We start from the raw sequence: 7,716 nt of genomic DNA on the forward strand, positions 1-7,716 counted from the left end.
ACAGGTGACCACTACTACGCCCAGCTGATTTTTTTGTATTTTTAGTAGAGTCAGGGTTTCGCCATGTTAGCCAGACCGGTTTAGAACTCCTGACCTCTGCCCACCCTGGCCTCCCACAGTGCTGGGATTAGAGGCGCGAGCCTCCACACCTGGCCTAAAGAGCACTTTAAATGAAGATTACTGGGCCTGCAGGTGGTTTTTACAGGGGACTTGAATCCAAGCTAGACATCACCACTGGTAACTGCACTGCTCTGGAAACAGGTGTCACAGTTCTGAAACATCTGAAAAGAGCTTAGCACTAGATTAGAAAGACGATCTCCTGTTGTGGCCTGGTGGGCAGGGTCAGACTCTGGTTCATAGAGGGACTTTGCCAAGAGCAGACCTCCACTGCCATTCTGCTGACCATGGAGTGGGGATAAGTATTGGTGCCATGAAGACAAGTGGTATTTCTCCCTTGAACAAAACATAGGACACTCACCCAGTATTGTTCAGAGCTGGGGGAGAACACCGGAAAAATAATCCTGTCAGGGAGAACCTGTCCCACCCAGCGTGAGGCCTAGGAATAAGGAAGCTTCGGTCTGTATCTCCCTTCTGGACACATCTTTGATCCCTAGCATCACACATCTCCACATACGGACTAAGGAACAGTGGTGCTCTCTAGTGTTCCCCAGGTTCTAGTGACTAGCCACAAAGTTCCCCATTCAGTGACCACTGCAGTTACCAAAGTTTATTTTTGCACTTAGTAAAGGTCAGTACCTACACATATATAGAAAATTAGGAAAATACGTAAATAAGTCACCCAGAAATAACCAGTATGTTGGTGGGGTTTTTTTCTTTTCTTTTTTCTTTCTTTTTTTTTTGAGACGGGGTCTCACTCTGTAGCCCAGGCAGGAGTGCAGTGGCACGATCTTAGCTCACTGCAACTTCTGCCTCCTGAGTTCAAGTGATTCTACTGCCTCAGCCTCCTGGTACTTTTTTTTTTTTTTTTTTTTTCCATTTCAGCTTCGTGCTGTGCTTATTTTAAGAGAAAGGTTCTCACTCTGTCACCCAGGCTGGAGTGCAGTGGCATGATCATAGTTCACTATAACCTCAAACTCAGGGTGAACTGATTGTCCTCAGCTTCCCAAGTAGCAAAACTACAGGTTCAGGACACCACACCCAGCTAATTTTTTTTATTTTGTAGAGACATGTCTCACTATGTTGCTCAGGCTGGTCTGAAACTCCTGGCCTCAAGTAATCCTCCCACTTAAGCCTCCCAAAACACGAATTACAGGCATGAGCTACCGTGCCTGGCCCACGTTTTTTCCAGCATAGCTGATTAAGACGTAATACGGCTTGTTTAGTCTGTTCATTTTTCTGGTTAAAAAGATGTATTCATTAGATAGCTAGAAAAATTCAGATAAAGGGAAAATAAAAATCTGGCCCTTGCTACTCATGTGTCAACATCTTGGTCTGTTTTTTGTTGTTTTTTGCTGCCTATACATTTGTAAAGCTTGGATCAGGAGAATTGATTTTGAAGATTAATCTGGGGTCACAGGGTATGTTTGGGCTGTTTTTCTGTTTTTTTTTTTTTTTTTAGAATGAGGCATTGTTGTAGGCATTTCTTGAGACTAAAGGAATTAAAATGCTAGTTTTTATAAATCCTCCGTAAGCCACCCATATGGTTAAATCAGCTTAATTCCAAATACTGAAATAAGGAAAAATGCCTATTCGAAGGGTAACTAGTAGCACTGTGACCTGTTTTTTCCTTCCATTCCTGGCTTCACATGCTTGAGTGTTCTCAAAAGGGGTAGAAGTGGTTGAAATTGGATCCATTGTTAATAACCCTTTTGGGAAGTCATTAAATCTGACTACTGGAACATTCTTATTCTCAGCAAAGAAGTGCAGGGCTCCGCAGCAATTCTGTTTGGGGCTCAGGCCCCTCAAGCGTTCTTCACTTGAGCAGGCCCTAGTCCTTATTTGTCTATTTCTTTGAAGACTGTTCCATCTTTTAAATATAGAGGTTTATAGTTGGATGATTTTCTACTAAAATTCACTCAAGATACGGAGTGTTCATTCACAGCTAAATCTTATTTATTGTGGCAAAATTGCTAATACTTAGATTTTTTTTTTTTCTTTTTTTTTCTTTTGAGACGGAGTCTCGCTCTGTCACCCAGGCTGGAGTGCAGTGGCATGATCATAGTTCACTATAACCTCAAACTCAGGGTGAACTGATTGTCCTCAGCTTCCCAAGTAGCAAAACTACAGGTTCAGGACACCACACCCAGCTAATTTTTTTTATTTTGTAGAGACATGTCTCACTATGTTGCTCAGGCTGGTCTGAAACTCCTGGCCTCAAGTAATCCTCCCACTTAAGCCTCCCAAAACACGAATTACAGGCATGAGCTACCGTGCCTGGCCCACGTTTTTTCCAGCATAGCTGATTAAGACGTAATACGGCTTGTTTAGTCTGTTCATTTTTCTGGTTAAAAAGATGTATTCATTAGATAGCTAGAAAAAATCAGATAAAGGGAAAATAAAAATCTGGCCCTTGCTACTCATGTGTCAACATCTTGGTCTGTTTTTTGTTGTTTTTTGCTGCCTATACATTTGTAAAGCTTGGATCAGGAGAATTGATTTTGAAGATTAATCTGGGGTCACAGGGTATGTTTGGGCTGTTTTTGTTTTTTTTTTTTTTTTTGTTTGAGAATGAGGCATTGTTGTAGGCATTTCTTGAGACTAAAGGCATTAAAATGCTAGTTTTTATAAATCCTCCGTAAGCCACCCATATGGTTAAATCAGCTTAATTCCAAATACTGAAATAAGGAAAAATGCCTATTCGAAGGGTAACTAGTAGCACTGTGACCTGTTTTTTCCTTCCATTCCTGGCTTCACATGCTTGAGTGTTCTCAAAAGGGGTAGAAGTGGTTGAAATTGGATCCATTGTTAATAACCCTTTTGGGAAGTCATTAAATCTGACTACTGGAACATTCTTATTCTCAGCAAAGAAGTGCAGGGCTCCGCAGCAATTCTGTTTGGGGCTCAGGCCCCTCAAGCGTTCTTCACTTGAGCAGGCCCTAGTCCTTATTTGTCTATTTCTTTGAAGACTGTTCCATCTTTTAAATATAGAGGTTTATAGTTGGATGATTTTCTACTAAAATTCACTCAAGATACGGAGTGTTCATTCACAGCTAAATCTTATTTATTGTGGCAAAATTGCTAATACTTAGATTTTTTTTTTTTCTTTTTTTTTCTTTTGAGACGGAGTCTCGCTCTGTCACCCAGGCTGGAGTGCAGTGGCACGATCTTGGCTCACTGCAAGCTCCGCCTCCCGGGTTCATGCCATTCTCCTACCTCAGCCTCCTGAGTAGCTGGGACTACAGGCCACCACGCCCGGCTAATTTTTTTTTTGTATTTTTAGTAGAGACGGGGTTTCACCATGTTAGCCAGGATGGTCTCGAGCTCCTGACCTCGTGATCCACCCGCCTCGGCCTCCCAAAGTGCTGGGATTACAGGCCAGGCCCTACTTAGAGTGAAAAGAATCTGACATACTTTGAAAACAATACATTGTAAATTAGTGATTCAACGTGACTTATCGCTTGAGTTGTGAAAAATCCTATGTTAAGTGGACACCCACCTTGCTCATATTGAGAGATGAGCATACTTGGATCTTGAAGCCAGCTTCTTTTGGGGCCTACATTTTAGCAAGTAAGTAATATTACTGAGCTATCCAAGATAGTTTCTACGAAGATAACGTGGATCCGCTTTGTACATGTTAGCATTTTTTTTTTGGGACGGAGTCTCTGTCAGCCAGGCTGGAGTGCAGTAGCACAATCTCGGCCCACTGCAACCTCTGCCTCCCAGGTTCAAGCGATTCTCCTGCCTCAGCCTTCTGAGTAGCTGGGATTACAGGCACTCACCACCACACCCAGCTAATTTTTGTATTTTTGGTAGAGATGGGGTTTCACCACGTTGGTCAGGCTCATCTCAAGCTCCTGACCTTGTCATCCGCCCGCCTTGGCCTCCCAAAGTGCTGGGATTACAGATGTGATCCACCTTGCCTGGCCACATGTTAGCATTTTTAAACAGTTGAAGTCTTCATGAATATGGCTGCTTCCATTTGGGTATTTGAAACATTCACTGGAAGCCACTTTCATTGATAACCTCTGGTATTACTGTGAGAGTTCAAGGATTTAATTATACATTTCATGAAATCTTAGCTTCAGTGCTCTGGTCCAGTCTCCCCATTTGGTATATCAGAGCAGTGTAGAGAAATGAGAAGATCTTGTGCGAGCTCTTAGTAGCAGCAGAGATGAGACGGACTGAGGTCTCAGTCATTCAATCCAGTGTTCTTTCCACTGAACCACACCACTGAAGCTCACCTCACAGGACGTTGCCTGAGGACCAACTTCAGTTGTACCCTTCAAATATAATTCCATTCAGTTACTAAAGAGAACACTTAAAGGCAAAACTTGTATCTGGCTTATTGAGGAGACCTTTTGAGAGTTTTTGAATTATCTTTAAATCAGCCCAGGTGACAAAGAGTTAATAGCCAGAAATCGTTTAGCCTTTCCTCCAAACTTAAATGCTGCTTAAACTACATGTCTCTTGATAGTAAGCATTTGTGTTCAAAGCAACATTGTACTTTACCAATGGTTGTGTTTGGTTTCTGAGCTAATTTTGTTTCACAGGTGCAAGATTTACTTTAATTATCAAGATGAACAGCTGTGGGGGTCAGCCTATTACCCATATGGTCCTAATCCAGCCAAGAGACCTCTGTGCCTCATGCCAATATTTCCAATTGTCAGTGGCCCTGACTTTTCCTGTTGCTGGAGTTTTAATCTCATCTGCCAATTGTGGAGCTATTGAAAGATCTTCTGATCCCCTGAACACCTTCTCATTCTTCCCTTCCCAGATACACACACACACACACACACACACACACACACACACACCCTTCATCAGAATCTCAAGATTGTAAGGCATCACTACAAGAGCCCCATTCAGCTGATCTCTAGCCACAGAGACCCCAGCATCTTTCATAAGCATAAACTTCTATTCGTAATCCTCATTGGCATTTCTGGGGCAATATTTAAACTGGCATTTCAGGGGGCTCAAGCTTGCACTTGGTGAAAAAGGAGGAGGGAAAAGGTGACTCTGAGAGGAAAAAACCTCTTTTTCCCTCTACCCACACACTACTAAACAACTTTTCTGACAGTGTAATGTGGGGTATTTCCCCACACAAACTTAGCAATTCTTCCAGAGACACCAGCTGGGTGTCCTATAATTCAATTCTGCCACTGTTTACCTGGAGATATATGCATCAGATCCCACAGGTTAGGGGCTCATTCCCACAAAAACTGCCCCCCCTCACGTCAGACACCAATTGCAAGTAGTAGGTTGTCACCTATATCTTTGGCAAAACGTTGGGGCTCTCACCAGCCCCTCTTTGGGTTCTACTATTGTGCTAGGGCAGCTCGCGTGACTCAGAAACACATTTAACAGCTTATTATAAAGGATATTACAAAAGATACAGTTGAACAAAGAGATGCATAGATCAAATGTGTAGGAAGGGCACTGATGGCCTCTCCAGGCACACCTCCCTCCTGGAATCTCCACATGCTCAGCTGCCTGCAAGCTCTCCGAACCCTCTTCTTTTGGGATTGTATGGAGGCTTCATTATGTAGGCAGGATGGATTACATCACTGGCCATTGGTATCAACTTTCAGCACCTCTGGACCTTGGTGGGGGGTTGGGACTAACCCCTCTAATCACACGGTTGGTTCCCAAGGCAACCTGCCCTCATCTGAGGCTATTCAGCAGCCTGCCAAGAATCATCTCATTAGGACAAAAGATGCTCCCATCACCCAGAAAATTCCAAGGGGTTTAGGAGCTTTCAGACTCCCTGATCATTCAGGTAATTACAGAGTTTCTATCCAAGTGCCAGTCTAAATACCAAGACCTCCAAGAAGTCTTCACTGAATTCACAAAATTCCAGGTTTGCTTGGAACTGTATAAAGTGCGCCTGGAACATCTTTTAGTTTAAGAAACCAAGGAGGTACTCAAAGACCAATGGGGTCGAAGTTTGGGACAACCTAAGCATCCAAGAGAAAAGTGTAATACATTTAAAAATCCATGCATTCACAGTAATACACAACCATACCAACCACAAAAGCAAAGAAAAACTGAGGGAAGAAAAAGCAAAAGCTTAAGAAAGAACAAGCTAAGAATGTCTGCTAATCAATACAGAAGGAATACTAGAGTTAGAAAATTATTTTGCAACTCCCAATGTAATGATTTATTCAGATGAAGGTAATTGGAAGGATAAAACCATTGAAAGGAAGATTTTTGGGAAATAGAATAAATAATCTCAAGTATTATCTCAAGTTGCTTACTATTTACAAAGGAAAAATACATCTTTACAAAGAGAGTTCTGATGATCCACCTTAATCATGTGATTGAACTTAAATAATAGATACTTGACATTACATATCTCCTTATGTGATGCAATAATATGCCATACCACTGATGTAATATTCCTTAAAAAAGTTTTAATTTTTATCTATTTTCATCTGATGTTTTTGGAAGCTGACTGTTGACTGGTCTAATTTAAAATCAATTTTTAAAAAGGTTTGCAGTGAGGCAGAAAAAGCACCAGGCAAGAGATTGGTCTTGGCTCTGCCATTTAGCAACCATGTGAGCCAGGACAACTGCACTCTACCCATTTCACAGGAGTACTCTTGAGGATTAAATGAGATCATATATATGAGACTACTTAATTATAAGATATTAGTATTTAATTGCTTTTTTTTTTTTTTTTTGAGACACGGTCTCCCTCTCACCCTCAGTGGTGAAAACTTACTCACTGCAGCCTTGACCTCCTGGGCTCAAGCAATCCTTCCGTCTCTGTCTCTGAGTAGCTGGGCCTACAAGTGCACACCACCACGCCCAGCTCATTTTCAAATGTTTTTTTAAGTTTTGTAGAGTCGAGGTCTTGCTATGTTGTCCAGGCTGGTCTCGAACTCCTGAGCTCAAGCAACCCTCCTGCCTCCGTCTGCCAAAGTGCTGGGATTACAGGCCTGCACCACCGCATCTGGCCACTATTTATATTTACTTTAAAAAGGTGAAAAATTCATTAATACTACAAGCAGGCAATGACTTCAGTGACTTGAATATGGGATGAGAAGCAATGAGTAAAGTTGATCTTAGTAGAAAGGCAAAAATAGGCAAAGTCTAAAAAGTCAACAAGAGTAGGAACACTTAAAGTGCACTAGGAGGCCAGGCGCAGAGGCTCATGTCTGTCATCCTAGCACTTTGGGAGGCCAAGGTAGGTGGATCACTTGAGGTCAGGAGTTCGAGATCAGCCTGGCCAACATGGTGAAACCCCGTCTCCACTGAAAATACAAAAATTAGCCAGGTATGGTTGTGGGCACCTGTATCCCAGCTACTCGGGAGGCTGAGGCAGGAGAATCGCTTGAGCCTGGGAGGCAGAGGTTGCAGTGAGCTGAGACAACACTGCACTCCAGCCTGGGTGACAGAGTGAGACCTGATCTCAAAATAAAAAAAAGAAAAAAGTGCACTAGGAAAGCCTGGTGCCAAGGTGAGCTCGATATCCTGGTTTTCTGGCTCTATGGTTACATGTGTTCACACATGGGAGAGAAACAGTGCTGATACTTAATTTACACAAACGCAACTACAACTACTTGTCATGTGTATGCGTACAAGAGAGAAAGAAAA

This window comes from Colobus angolensis, unplaced genomic scaffold, assembly GCF_000951035.1.
Source record: "Colobus angolensis palliatus isolate OR3802 unplaced genomic scaffold, Cang.pa_1.0 Scaffold41, whole genome shotgun sequence".
NCBI classification, from domain to species: Eukaryota; Metazoa; Chordata; class Mammalia; order Primates; family Cercopithecidae; genus Colobus; species Colobus angolensis.